This window comes from Bubalus bubalis, chromosome 2 (assembly GCF_019923935.1).
Source record: "Bubalus bubalis isolate 160015118507 breed Murrah chromosome 2, NDDB_SH_1, whole genome shotgun sequence".
Lineage (NCBI taxonomy): Eukaryota > Metazoa > Chordata > Mammalia > Artiodactyla > Bovidae > Bubalus > Bubalus bubalis.
The window spans coordinates 93,770,836-93,785,939 of NC_059158.1; the positions used below are offsets into that span (position 1 = coordinate 93,770,836).

At 37.6% G+C, this 15,104-nt stretch overlaps 1 protein-coding gene across 3 annotated transcripts in view; it reads right to left on the bottom strand.

The window, feature by feature from the left end:
• Nucleotides 1-15,104, bottom strand: part of GALNT13 (polypeptide N-acetylgalactosaminyltransferase 13) — a 962,305-nt gene that overhangs the window by 21,238 nt on the left and 925,963 nt on the right. The gene's annotated exons all lie outside the window — the stretch shown is intronic.

Sequence of the window (15,104 nt, forward strand, 5' to 3'; positions counted from 1 at the left end):
GCAGAGGAACCAGAGATCAAATTGCCAACATCCATTGGATCATAGAAAAAGCAAGAGAATTGCAGAAAAATACCTACATCTGTTTCACTGACTACTCTATTGACTTTGAGTGTATCACAACAAACTGTTGAAAATTCTTAAAGAGATGGGAATACCAGACCACCTTAGCTGCCTCCTGAGAAACCTGTATGCTGGTCAAGAAGCAACAGTTAGAACCAGACATGGAACAACAGACTGGTTCCAAATTGAGAAAGGAGTACATCAAGGCTGTATATTGTCAACTGACTTATTTAACTTACATGCAGTGTACATCATGCAAAATGCTGAGCTGGATGAATCACAAACTGGATTCCTGATCACCAGGAGAAATATCAATAACCTCAGATATGCAGATGACACCACCCTTATGGCAGAAAGTGAAAAGGAACTTTTCACATCAAGTGAGAGAGTCTCTTGATGAAGGTGAAAGAGGAGAGTAATAAATCTGGCTCAAAACTCAACATTCAGAAAACTTAGATCATGGCATCTGGTCCCATCACTTTATGGCAAATAGATGAGGAAAATATGGAAACAGTGACAGACTTTATTTTCTTGGGCTTCAAAATCACTGTGGATGGTGACTGCAGCCATGAAATTAAAAAAATGCTTGCTCCTTGGAAGAAAAGCTATGACAAAACTAGACAGCATATTAAAAAGCAGAAACATTGTTGCTTTGCTGAAAAAGGTCCCTATAGGCAAAGCTATGGTCTTTCCAGTAGTCACAGATGTGAGTTGGACCATTAAGAAAGCTAAGGACCAAAGAATTGATGCTTTTGAATTGTGGTGTTGGAGAATACTCTTGAGAATCCCTTGGACTGCAAGATCAAATCAGTCAGTCCTAGAGAAATCAACCCTGAATATTTATTGGAAGGACTGATGCTGAAGCTGAAGCTCCAACACTTTGGCCACCTGATGCGAAGAACTGACTCATCAGCAAAGACCCTGATCCTGGGAAAGATCGAAGGCTGGAGGAGAAGGGGACGACAGAGTACAAGATGGTTGGATGGCATCATCAACTAAATGGACATGATTTTGAGCAAACTCCAGGATATGGTGAACAGCAGGGAGGCTTGGTGTTCTGCAGACCATGGGGTAGCAAAGAATTGGACAGGACTGAGCAGCTGAACAACAACAACAAAGAATTACTGTGAAACTTTGACAAAATCTTAGCTTCCTTATCTGGAAAAAGGGATAAAAAAGGGATATTTCTTGGGCTTTTTCAACGGTTGAGTGAAGTAATTCATCTAAAGTCTAAATACAGTACTAAACCCAGGTGATATCTCAGTATTAGTTATTATCTGTGCAAAATCCAGGCATATTATTTACATTTGATTACATTTGTCTCATCTTTATTTTTTAAACCTTGCTTTCCCAATAGTAATACTAGAGATATATTTTGAATACCTGTGGAAACAATTCTAAGAGAAGAGTATGTGTCCAGTAATTACTTGCTGAATAAATGAAAGCAGTTTGTCTTTAGAGTTCTCTAGTCCACTCTGTGGAAAATAGAGCAAGAGATTAAGGTAATATAATAAGCAGAATGCACTAATACAATAAGAAAATGTGACTGATGTTTCTCTTTTCTTTCTACTTCATTGTTTCCTGGTGTTAAAGTTTATGTATGTTTAATACTTTACTCTGCCTTGAAGGGTTTTAAAGGACATCTACAATCAGGATTCTATACTCAAATATTATCCAAATATTTACTCATATTCTATTATTGTAATATTGAATATAAATTGCAAATTTAAGCCTAAGAGGAATCCTTCCAAAAGATACAATAGATAATACTTGAAGTGCAGAGACTGTTTTCTGTGTGACTGTGGTAGATTCTTGTCCCATGGTATACATGCCCTGTATAACACCCTCTATATATTTACATTTATAACACTGACTTAAATGTCAGTGAGACTGTGTTTATGATAAGACAGTCACTTCATAATTACATTAGACTTTGTCTTTGCAGTCTGACAAAGATGAGATCTCAGACCTCTAACTTCAAGGAACTGAAATCTGCCAGTTATCAGGAATCTTGGAAGAGGAACTGGAGCCTTCAGTAAGATCACTGCTCTGGCCAACACCTTTAGTTCAGTCCTATGAGACTCTCAGCAGAGAACCCAGCCATGCTGCACCTGAATTTCTGTCCTGTGGCACTGTGAGGTAATACTTTTGTGTTGTTGTAATCCACTTAATTTGTAGTAATTTGTTATGCAACAATAGAATATGAAGAGAGTGACCATCAAGGTAAAGGAGATACATGAAAAAACTAAATTCCTATCACCATGAGGAACACTTTTCTCCTGTGCTACGTCTGTATTATTTATTCATTCAGTAATTAATCCATCTATTTAGTCAACTAATACTTTTGAGAATGTTAAAGGTTTCAGGCTTTATCCGAATTATACAGGCCCTTCATGAAACTTTGAATTTGATACACAGACATACAAGTGAGAGCCAAGATTTCTTTAAGAGTTTCCTTCACTCTTCCTACCTACTTGAACTCTGTTCTTGGTGTCCTCATTGTATTTTCTGTAACAAATTGGCTGTGTGAATTCTTGGATGGGATTGTCTTCAGTTATGGGCTGCTGCTGCTGCTAAGTCGCTTCAGTCGTGTCCGACTCTGTGCGACCCCATAGACGTCTGGCAGCCCACCAGGCTCCCCTGTCCCTGGGATTCTCCAGGCAAGAACACTGGAGTGGGTTGCCATTTCCTTCTCCAGTGCATGAAAGTGAAAAGTGAAAGTGAAGTCGCTCAGTTGTGTCCGACTCTCAGCGACCCCATGGACTGCAGCCTACCAGGCTCCTCCAACCATGGGATTTTCCAGGCAAGAGTACTGGAGTGGTTTAATACATACTTTGTCTTTATGAGGGCTTCCCTCATAGCTCAGATGGTGAAAGAATCCACCCGCAATGCAGGAGACCCCAGTTTGATTCCTGGGTTGGGAAGATCTGCTGGAGAAGGGATAGGCTACCCAGTCCAGTATTCTTGGGCTTCCCTTGTGGCTCAGCTGGTAAAGAATCTGCCTGCAATGTGGGAGACCTGGGTTCGATCCCTGGGTTGGAAAGATCCTCTGGTGCCGGGAGCCGGCATATTGCATATTGAGTGCATATTGCATATTGAGTGCAGCACTTTCCACAGCATCATCTTTCAGGATCTGGAATAGCTCAACTGGAATTCTATCACTGCCGTGAGCCAGCGTGAGGAGCTCCACCCATAGCTCCACCCATGACAAAGGTCATGAGGAAGGAGGCTCGGCATAGGCAAAGGCGGGATCGAGCCTCAGGAGTCCCCCTGGAAATTCTCGAGCATCTACCCCCAAAACCAGAGTCTGCCTACTTTCTGCTTTGTGCTCTCACCTACACCTCTGACTTTAAGGGGGGCTGTCCCCCACTACCTCTCTCTGAAAAAAAGAGTTAACTTACAGCTCCAGTTAATAATTCCTGGGTGTGACAGTGTTTCAACCTACAAACTCCTTTGGAAATCCTCTAGCCTGCCTGAATAGGTTTTTGCGGCCACATGTGATTGCTCAGAGCCTCCCAACTGTGAGAGGCATGAGATGTTTTAAACTGTCTAAATACAGATTCCTTTGAGCAGTTAAAAGATTGATTAGAAATTGTATTGGTGAAGGGATTTTCACTTGTTGGGCCAATGTTTGCTGCTGAGTTTCCATATCCCTTACCTGCTGTGTCCCTGGCAGTGTATTGATTAATATAATTGATGTAAATAGTAGCTTTAATGTTTGTAACCTGGGACCCTTGAGTTAATTCTTTTTCTTGTTATAGCCCACCACACCTTTGGTCTGTAGGAATGCAACTTTATCTAATGCTTTTGGAGGGTGGCTCCTGACCAATCACCTTTAGAGAAAAATAAGTTTTCTGAAGAAAGGGTCTTAAAATGTTAATAGGCCTCTGGGCCAGAAGATGATGCAAATCACCTAAGCTTTTGCGTATAAGTTTGCAGGAAGAAGGCCTGGCTTGCTGCATGACTCTACCCCTTCCCCCATTATCCTCTATGCATAACTTAAGGTATAAAAACTACTTTGGAAAATAAAGTGCGGGCCTTGTTCACCGAAACTTGGTCTCCCCATGTCGTTCTTTCTCTCACCTTCTGGCTGAATTATTCAGCCTCTTTTCTCCACTGAATTTCCTCACTGAGCTATCCTTATTTCAGCCTCTTTTCTTCACTGAATTTTCCTACTGAGCTATCCTTATTCTATTACTCTTTATATCCTTAATTAACGTTTAATTAAGCAGTTGTTTCCTGATCCTCGCCGACGCCGTCCCCGCTTCGAATTCCCTGGATCCACCGGGGCTGGACCCCGGCACTCTGGAGAAGGGAAAGGCTACCCACTCCAGTACTCTGGCCTAGAGAATTCCATGGACTGTTTAGTCCATGGGGTCACAAAGAGTTGGACACAACTGAGCAACTTTCACTTCACTTTGCCTTTATGACTGTATCACTACTTGGAATGGTGGAGAATCAAGATAGCTAGTCTTTAAGGTTCTTACTCATTTATGTCTGTGAATGTAAATAAACATAGCAGCAATAATGTCATTCACATGACAAACATGCACACACACATATGTATATATAGATTATATATTCATTTTAGTTATTTGTTTTATTAGCCCCAAATTAATCATAAGGGATTTTGTGATATCATCTATGAATACATTTTTACTGATATTTAATATAATTTCAAGGCCTTTTCACATACATTGTGTTATTTAGATACTTGCTATAACTCTGGTATGTGGCACATAATTAGAGAAAAATGATTAAGTATATTAAAATGTCTCAAAAGGCAAATTATAATATCCTTAAGATAGCACAAAGATAGTTTTATTGGGTATCTGCTATAACTGCTTCTTACCCACACAGGTAAAACTACCTTTAGTTTAAATTAGACATAATTAAAAAAAATTCACCTTCATATTATTACCAAAACATTTGCACTGAATCAAATAATACTGAATTTTTCTAGGTGATTTTAAGCTTAAAGAAATCCTACTTATGACAGTTCATCATTGCTACCAACTAAGATCAGTTTGGCTAAATTAAGATGTAGTTTGGCTTCCTCCAGAAGCTGATGTTGAACAAGGATTCAAGTGCAAGTAATTTACTATGTAGATGATCCCAAGAAATATGGGTTGGAATGCAGGGAAGGCATAGCAGCCAATAAAGGGTACATTACAAATTATTTACACTATAGGTAGCTGGAACTTAATCCTGTTGGGAAACTCGGGCAACCAGATAAAACAAGCCTCAGATTCAGTTCCCTGGAAGAGTGAAGAAGCTGAGATAATTATACCACCTGCCCTCCACTTTTGCCTGAGGTGTACTTCCAGGGAGTAGAGTTGATTAATTCCCCAGGTGTGACAAGGTGGGCAGAATAGCCTCTGGCAGAGAAAACTATCAGGCAAGGCGACAGATTCTGGTCTTTTGAATGTCAGCCTAGAAGCAGGTGGAAGGAGAGAAAGCAGACATTTCAGGATAACCTGCCATGTATGTGGCAAGATAGCAGTCATATTAAATATTAGGATATTAAGTATGATGTGGGCTTCTACCTGGCGCACTGGTAAAGAATCTGCCTTCCAGTGCGGAAGACGCAGACTCGATCCCTGGTCAGGAAGATCCTGTGGAGTAGGAAATGGCAACCCACTCCATTATTTTTGCCTGGAAAATTCCATGAACAGAGGAGCCTGGTGGGCTACAGTCCATGGGATAGCAAAGAGTCTGACATGACTGAGCGACTAAGCATAAAGACACATAAATATGATACAGCACATATTATAAATTATATGTTTCTTTAATAACTTTTCAGGGTTAGTATTATAATTTTACTTTTTAAAATAAGGAATATGAGGTTTGAAAAGGTTAGGTAAATTCCAAGTCATTCATTTTGCAAGTGGGAGAATATGTCTTTGAACTGTGGTCTGTCAGACCTCATATATCCCATGTTCTTTCCACATAGTTAATATTTTGCTTCTGGGATATTTTAAAAATTAAACTCCAATCTTTATTCAGCTTTCACAGGGTTTTCCTTAAAGTTCCCATATGATCCTATGCTCGCTTTTCCAGCACCCAATCCAGGATACCACATTACACGTTGCCATCATATCTCCTTAGCCAGCTCTGACGGCTGCTGAGACTTTAACCTATTTGATGACTGACAGTTATGAGGAGCACTAGTTAGGTATTTTGTGGAGTGCACCTCAGTTTGGGTTTGTCTAATGTTCACCTCATGATTTGATTGGGGTTATAGGTTTTTTGGGGAAGATCACAAAAGTGAAATACCATTCTCCTCAGTTTTTATCAAGGGTTCTTGGTATTAACATGACTCACAGCATAGAACCTTGAATACTAACCTAAGATAGCATTTGGCAGGTTTCTCCACTGGAAAGTCAGTACCAAGCCCTTCTGTATTCTACTCTTTAAAAGCAAGTCATTAAGCACAATGCACACACAACTGGGGAGGAGAGATAAATCCCATATTCTAGAGCTGGGATTGTCTCCATAAACCATTTGGAACTCTTTATAGTAGATCTTAGAGATCAATATTAACATGTCTCTAAAAACCTCAGTCTAAAACCAGGGCCATGTCTTTAAATTAGATTTATATGTAATGCATTAAGATTCTTATAGTAAAAAATATATCCAGCTTATAGGCTCCTTGTTTCACTCACTGAATGAACAGAAGATCTCTGTAGTGGCAAATTGTAATGTGATAATTTTCACCACTTAGAAATGGCACTTGGTGTCATCAGCATGTAAGATGTGAATTGAACATTGGTCCTTGTGACCTCCAGATACCACTTTAATCCTTCTTTGGTGTTACAACAGCCAGGCAATGCACCTCTGAATTGGCAGGCTGCTCTGTTTTTGGAGGAGGCAGAGGGAAGTGTCTTTCAAACAATTTCTGCATAGCTCAGCCAGATAATGGAGAAGGCAATGGCACCCCACTCCAGTACTCTTGCATGGAGAATCCCATGGACCGAGGAGCCTGGTGGGCTGCAGTCCATGGGGTCGCTAAGAGTCGGACACGACTGAGCAACTTCACTTTCACTTTTCACTTTCATGCATTGGAGAAGGAAATGGCAACCCACTCCAGTGTTCTTGCCTGAAGAATCCCAAGGAGAGGGGAGCCTGGTGGGCTGCCGTCTATGGGGTCGCACAGAGTCGGACACGACTGAAGCGACTTAGCAGCAGCAGCCAGATAAACACATTTTACTTCTTTTAAATAGTAATTAAAAAAAACAACTCAAAATCTATTTAGAAAGTTAGCAACTAGAGAGAGAGAGTAGAAATATATCTGGTAGGTTTTCATTAGAAGACTAGGATTCTTTACTAGAAATTGGAGTAGACTCTAGGTTGTTTCCATGGTAACCTACCAAAGCCTTTTATCCTTTAATGAAAAGGTATCATTTCTCTGCATACCACATGTAGCTTCCTGCTCAGTATTGGATCAAGTCCTTTTACAACAGAATAAAATAAATGAACTGACAAAAAGTTCTACAGTGTGGCTCTGCTTGTGGTGAAATTATTCTTGGTACTAAATAACAAGAAAAAAAGCCCTTTTCATTTTGGCCACATTCACCATGCCATTTTTAATAACAAAAGTACATGTGCAAGTATTTCATGAGGTTGTATTAGAAATAGGTTACAAGCTATCCTTTGGCAACCTTTGCAGTCTGAAAGATTATTGCTCTTTTTGTCCCCTCGAGTCAAAATTTCCTTGCTTGACATTTACATTCTCTTAGGAGCTGAGCTCTACTACTAATAAAGCTTAATTTTCCACTCTGCCTTGTCCAGGCCTTCGACTCCATTAAGGCCAGTATCCTTGCTGTCCTTGCACACACTCCATTTTCTGTGCTCCCTGACAGCTTTGTGAAGCCTTTTAGACTCACCCCTGTCCTTATCAGATCTTTTTTTCTCTGAATGCCTTCTGTATAACAGTACAAATCTTCTTTGTTTCAAGAATCATTTTTTTGTATTCCCATTGGTATTGAGGGTTGGGATTCTCTGCCTATTTACTTATTTATATTTAATCTCATTGAAAAGTGGAAGTAGATTTAAACAGAATTTTACATACATATATATACACATGCATATTAATATATAGAGAGAGGTAAGAGACAACAGTCCACCTACATAAAAATATAAATATAATTTAAAAGGGGATGACAGAGGATGAAATGGCTGGATGGCATCACCGACTCGATGGACGTGAGTTTGAGTGAACTCTGGGAGTTGGTGATGGACAGGGAGGCCTGGCATGCTGCGATTCATGGGGTTGCAAAGAGTCAGACATGACTGAGTGACTGAACTGAACTGAATGACTTACATAAATTCAAACAGCTAGTAAGTGTCAGAACTCAAATTTATCTCATTCCAGAGCTCACGTTCTTATCACAATCCAAATAAAGCTGAAATAGCTAAAACAAAAAAATAAAAAATAAAAATACAGATATCACATTTTTTCTAAAAAAGTTTAAAGTCCAGCTTCTGCTTTGAAAGTACAGGTGGCACGGCCAAACAGAGGACAGTTATTACCTAGTTATATATTGAATAGCTATTGTTATGAAGCCTCGATGTAGTCACATTATTTTCTGTTGATTCTTGAACATTTTCTTGTAAATCAGATTAAACAAAGAAACCAAATACAGTATAACTACATAGTATTTTAATTGGTGTAATTGTTACCTCTTTAACAGTTTATTTTTCTCTCTTTTATTAGACTGCATTCCTCAGATTTTACTACTATGAAAAAGCACAAATTTCAGATGCTTTTAACAATGAAAGTTCTTGCTCAAGTTCCATCCTGCATGCTAAATTGCTTCAGTCATGTCTGACTCCGTGCGACCCTAGGGACTGTAGCCTGCCAGTCTCCTCTGTCCATGGAATTCTCCAGGCAAGAATACTGGAATGGGTTGCCATGTTCTCCTCCTGGGGATATTCCCAACCCAAGGATTGAACCCAAGTCTCAAATCTCCTGCATTGGCAGGCAAGTTCTTTACCACTAGCACCACCTGGGAATCCTCATGAAGAGCTTAAATAATACTAATAACTAAACCAACTTGTACTGATGATATATACTTCAATTTAGTGTAGGATGCAGTTAATCCTAGAAAAATAAAGAAAAAAATTATTTCATGCAAAGGTATACTTCCATAGATGTAAAACCAATAGTTTCTAAAGATGAGATTAGATTGTTAACTAGGAGAAATACCTAATAAAAATTAGAAATATTTGTTCTTCATAATTTATACAGAAAAGTGATGACAATGCCATGATATCTCAGATGTAACTGCTTTTTATTTAAATAATATATATTGGGACCATTATATTATTTAGGCCAATAATTAGTGCCATTAAAATGTGGAAGATATTTTGTTGCTATCCTGTCACTATTGTTATATCTGCATTTCTAACAACAAGGCAAAATATATATGGGATATATAGTTAATCATGAACAAATGAAATATTTAAAACATTTTATTTTCAGCCCTATAAGTTTATAAGCTTGCATTTGATTAGCCTCTCTGAGTTGTATGCAATAAAATCTTATATATGATGACTTCTTTTAAAAATTCATGAATATTCAGCAAAAAATGCCTTTAAATATTGGTGAGTATTAAGCAAAGAATGCCTTGAAAATCTTGGTGCTATTATACTTGATAATATATTACTGGATATTTTATTTGACTTGCACATTTGTCTACTTTTTTCCCTTTTCCTGAACTTTCTCTTCCTTGCATTGATTAGTCAGATATTTGAACATAAATTTCTCATCCAGTTTTATGTTATCTAAGCTTACTTGTGTTATCTTTTCTTTCCCCAAAACACAAGTTTTCATATTTGAAAGAAAAAAATAACCCTGGGAATACCCTTACCCACTACTTTGTTTGAATACTGTAAGATTTTATTAACTAGGATATAATTGGGAAATACAGTAAGATAAAGAATATCTTAGGTATAAGAAAGCAAATAATCTTGAGTATAGATTCTTCTGGTGAATATGAAACTGGCCAACACTGTTAATTTAGAAACTACAGACATTATTTACCTTACTTAGAAACTAATAAAGTGGCCTTTTCTACTAGAGTAAGCCAAGATAAAATTATTTTAGCTATTACAGATTGCTTCAAGTGGTAATTTAAAATAATTACTTTTATCTTCAGTAAAACTTATGCATGTACACTCTTTGAGGGAGAAGAGGGTATCATTCAAAGAACCTTAATATTCTTCATATATAGTAGATTTGTGCATTTAATCCATTACATTTTTTAATAAACAAACTAAAATTTTGGCAGGAAAATGAACAAGAAAGCTCAGGTTAATGATTAAGGCAAGGGTGCTAAATCAAGAATTAGGCATAAGACAGGATAAAAAAACATTTGAAGACAAAATAGATAAAGGGATGAGGTTCAGAAGATTGGAAAAAAGTACAGAGGAGAAAGGTTCTGCTAGAACTAAATTGTTTAATGGAGACAGACCTAGCAGAAAGTCTGTAGTCTTGTGAAGTTAGCAGCAAGTCTGTAGTCCATCTCTAAGTAACAGGAGCTTCAGAAAAAATGCATAGTGGACTGAGGGAGCAGACTGATACTGCTAGTAGCAAAATATTTTTCTTTCAGTAGGTATTTCAACTAACAGTATACCCTTGTCAGTAAGAAAAGCTCTATTGGTGATATGCAATAGGAGAAGTATATATGCATGTGTGTGTGTGTATTTTTTTTGTATGTGTTCATTTTGTAAGATTATAGTAGTATTAAATTTTTTACTTTATGAAAATGTGTGATAGTTCACATTTTGAAGGACACTTTGCAAAATATTCTGTAAATGTCATTAATAAAATAGATACAAATTTATGTGAATTCTCCCAAAGATCTTAAAGCACTTTAATATTTAAATTTTATAGAAATTTAATTTTAAGCACCTTAAAGCATGAGCTGATATTGATACACTTTAATTGATTAATAGATTATTTCTTTGTCCTTCTGTGTGCACAGACATACTTTGTCATCCATCGTCATTTCCTCATATGCCTTCCTAAAGATTGTTGTCTCCTCCAAGTTTAGTCCACTGTCTCTCCAGAATCAGGGTAGACAGTTTTATCGTCTCAACACCAGAAGTAATTGAATCTTTTGGATGCTGATTTGTTTTTATATTATTGACCCAATGACTCATATAACCAGTGTTGTACTTACAGCTAGAAAGCTTGGAGCCAAAGTTGTTGCTTATTTAAAGGAATGAAGGATTTCAGGTATTAATTTTAAGCACATTACAGTAAGACAGTAAAAGTGCTTTCTACATTGACTTGCATTGCCAATTTTTAGATAGCTTTTAAAAAAGTGTCATATGTGATAGATGTTATTATCTATCATTAAGTAGAAATACATAAAATTAGACTGTACAACACTTAGAGGAAAAGCTTTATCTAAGAAATAGATAATATTAGTGCTCATTTTTTTGAGAATATTAATAAAACAGTCTCACAATCTTTGAGTAACTCCACCGGGGAAGAAAAGGATTGAACACAACAGATTTTACATTTATTTCTGTGCCAGGAAACACTCTGAATAGGCAGAACTAGGTAAAATAAGATGATAAGTTTAAGTTCCTCTAAGTTTTAATTAACTCCAAGCTTACTAGATGTTTCTTTAATATTAATACAAAAATAAATATAATTTTTTGGATTAAGAAAATGTTACTTTTTGATTGCTCAGTTCTTGAATTAAGATTTGAAAAAAAACAGTTTTAAGACTTATGCATAATTTATTAACTATTAATGGAAAAGGATATAATTCAATATGTATTCACTTTTTTATATTTGAAAAACTTTATCAATATAGAGCTATTGACAATTTTATTTATTACTACAATTGCACTAAAATAGAACAGATACAAACTGAGGTTAAAATGGAATATCCAAAACCAAATTTTGTATATTTAAAATATTCTAAAAGTGTAATTTAGAGCCATTCTTTGTACCTACCACTTGATTTCTTGAAGCAGCAATATAGAGTAGTATATGTCTATAACTTTGAGGAAGGTTTCTTATCTTAAATCTCTTCTCTGAAGGAATGGATTGCTTAAGAACACTGAGCTTGAGAGTTCTTGAAGTTGTGTTTGTGAGGACCCACGTTATTTCCCCAGGTCGGTAGGGGCCCAATATGCTACTGGAGATTGGTGGAGAAACAACTCCAGAAAAAATGAAGGGATGGAGCCAAAGCAAAAACAATACCCAGCTGTGGATGTGACTGGTGATAGAAGCAAGATCCAATGCTGTAAAGAGCAATATTGCATAGGAACCTGGAATATTAGGTCCACAAATCAAGGCAAATTGGAAGTGGTCAAACAGGAGATGGCAAGAGTGAACGTTGACATTCTAGGAATCCGTGAACTAAAATGGACTGGAATGGGTGAATTTAACACAGATGACCATTATATCTACTACTGTGGGCAAGAATCCCTTAGAAGAAATGGAGCAGCCATCATAGTCAAAAAAGAGTAAGAAATGCAGTACTTGGATGCAATCTCAAAAACAACAGAATGATCTCTGTTCGTTTCCAAGGCAAACCATTCAATATCACAGTAATCCAAGCCTATGCCCCAACCAGTAACACTGAAGAAGCTGAAGTTGAATGATTCTATGAAGACCTACAAGACCTTTTAGAACTAACAGCCAAAAAAGATGTCCTTTTCGTTATAGGAGACTGGAATGCAAAAGTAGGAAGTCAAGAAACACCTGGAGTAACAGGCAAATTTGGCCTTGGAGTATGGAATGAAGCAGGGCAAAGGCTAATAGAATTTTGCCAAGAGAATGTACTAGTCATAGCAAACACCCTCTTTCAAAACACAAGAGGAGACTACACATGGACATCACCAGATGGTCAACACCAAAATCAGATTGATTATATTCTTTGCAGCCAAAGATGGAGAAGCTCTATACAGTTAGCAAAAACAAGACTGGGAGCTTACTGTGGCTCAGACCATGAACTCCTTATTGGCAAATTCAGACTGAAATTGAAGACAGTGGTGAAAACCACTAGACCATCCAGGTATGACCTAAATCAAATGCCTTATGATTATACAGTGGAAGTGACAAATAGATTTAAGGGACTAGATCTGATAGACAGAGTGCCTGATGAACTATGGATGGAGGTTCATGACATTGTACGGGAGACAGGGATCAAGATCATCCCCATGGAAAATAAATGCAAAAAAGCAAAATGGTTGTCTGAGGAGGCCTTACAAATAGCTGTGAAAAGAAGAGAAGCAAAAAGCGAAGGAGAAAAGGAAAGATATTCCCATTTGAAGGCAGAGTTCCAGAGAATAGCAAGGAGAGATAAGAAAGCCTTCCTCAGTGATCTATGCAAAGAAATAGAGGAAAAGAACAGAATGGGAAAGACTAGAGGTCTCTTCAAGAAAATTAGAGATACCAAGGGAACATTTCATGCAAAGATGGGCTCGATAAAGGACAGAAATGGACCTAACAGAAGCAGAGGGTATTAAGAGGTGGCAAGAATACACAGAAGAACTATACAAAAAAGATCTTCATGACCCAGATAATCATGATGGTGTGATTACTCACCTAGAGCCAGACATCCTGGAATGTGAAGTCAAGTGGGCCTTAGAAAGCATCACTATTGACAAAGCTGGTGGAGGTGATGAAATTCCAGGTGAGCTCTTTTAAATCCTAAAGAATGATGCTGTGAAAGTGCTGCACTCAATATGCCAGCAAATTTGGAAAACTCAGCAGTGGCCACAGGACTGGAAAACGTCAGTTTTCATTCCAATCCCAAAGAAAGGCAATGCCAAAGAATGTTCAAACTACGACACAATTGCACTCATCTCGCAGGATAGTAAAGTGATGCTCAAAATTCTCCAAGCCAGGCTTCAGCAATACATGAACTGTGAACGTCCATATGTTCGAGCTGGTTTTAGAAAAGGCAGAGGAACCAGAGATCAAATTGCCAACATCCGCTGGATCATCGAAAAAGCGAGAATTCCAGAAAAACATGTATTTCTGCTTTATTGACTATGCCAAAGCCTTTGACTGTGTGGATCGCAATAAACTGTGGAAAATTCTGAAAGAGATGGGAGTACCAGACCACCTGACCTGCCTCTTGAGAAACCTATATGCAGGTCAAGAAGCAACAGTTAGAACTGGACATGGAACAACAGACTGGTTCCAAATAGGAAAAAGAGTACGTCAAGGCTGTATATTGTCACCCTGCTTATTTAACTTATGTGCAGAGTACATCATGAGAAACACTGGGCTGGAAGAAGCACAAGCTAGAATCAAGATTATCAATATATCTTGATATAATATATCAATAATATTGATATATAGTATCAATATATTTAATATTTAATATTAATATATTGATATGTAATGTTATCAATATATTGATATTTAATATCAATATATCAATATATAATATCAACATATTATATCAATAATATTATATCAATAAATATCAATAACCTCAGATATGCAGATGACACCACCCTTATGGCAGAAAGTGAAGAGGAACTAAAAAGCCTCTTGATGAAAGTGAAAGAGGAGAGTTAAAAATTTGGCTTAAAGCTCAACATTCAGAAAACGAAGATCATGGCATCTGGTCCCATCACTTCATGGGAAATAGATGGGGAAACAGTGGAAACAGTGTCAGACTTTATTTTTTTGGGCTCTAAAATCAGTCCAGATGGTGACTGCAGCCATGAAATTAAAAGCAGCTTACTCCTTGGAAGGAAAGTTGTGACCAACCTAGATAGCATATGAAAAAGCAGAGATGTTATTTTATCAACAAAGGTCCGTCTAGTCAAGGCTATGGTTTTTCCCAGTGGTCATGTATGGATGTGAGAGTTGGACTGTGAAGAAAGGTGAGTGCTGAAGAATTAATGCTTTTGAACTGTGGTGTTGGAGAAGACTCTTGAGAGTCCCTTGGACTGCAAGGAGTTCCAACCAGTCCATTCTGAAGGAGATCAGTCCTGAGTGTTCACTGGAAGGACTGATGCTAAAGCTGAAACTCCAATACTTTGGCCACCTCATGCGAAGA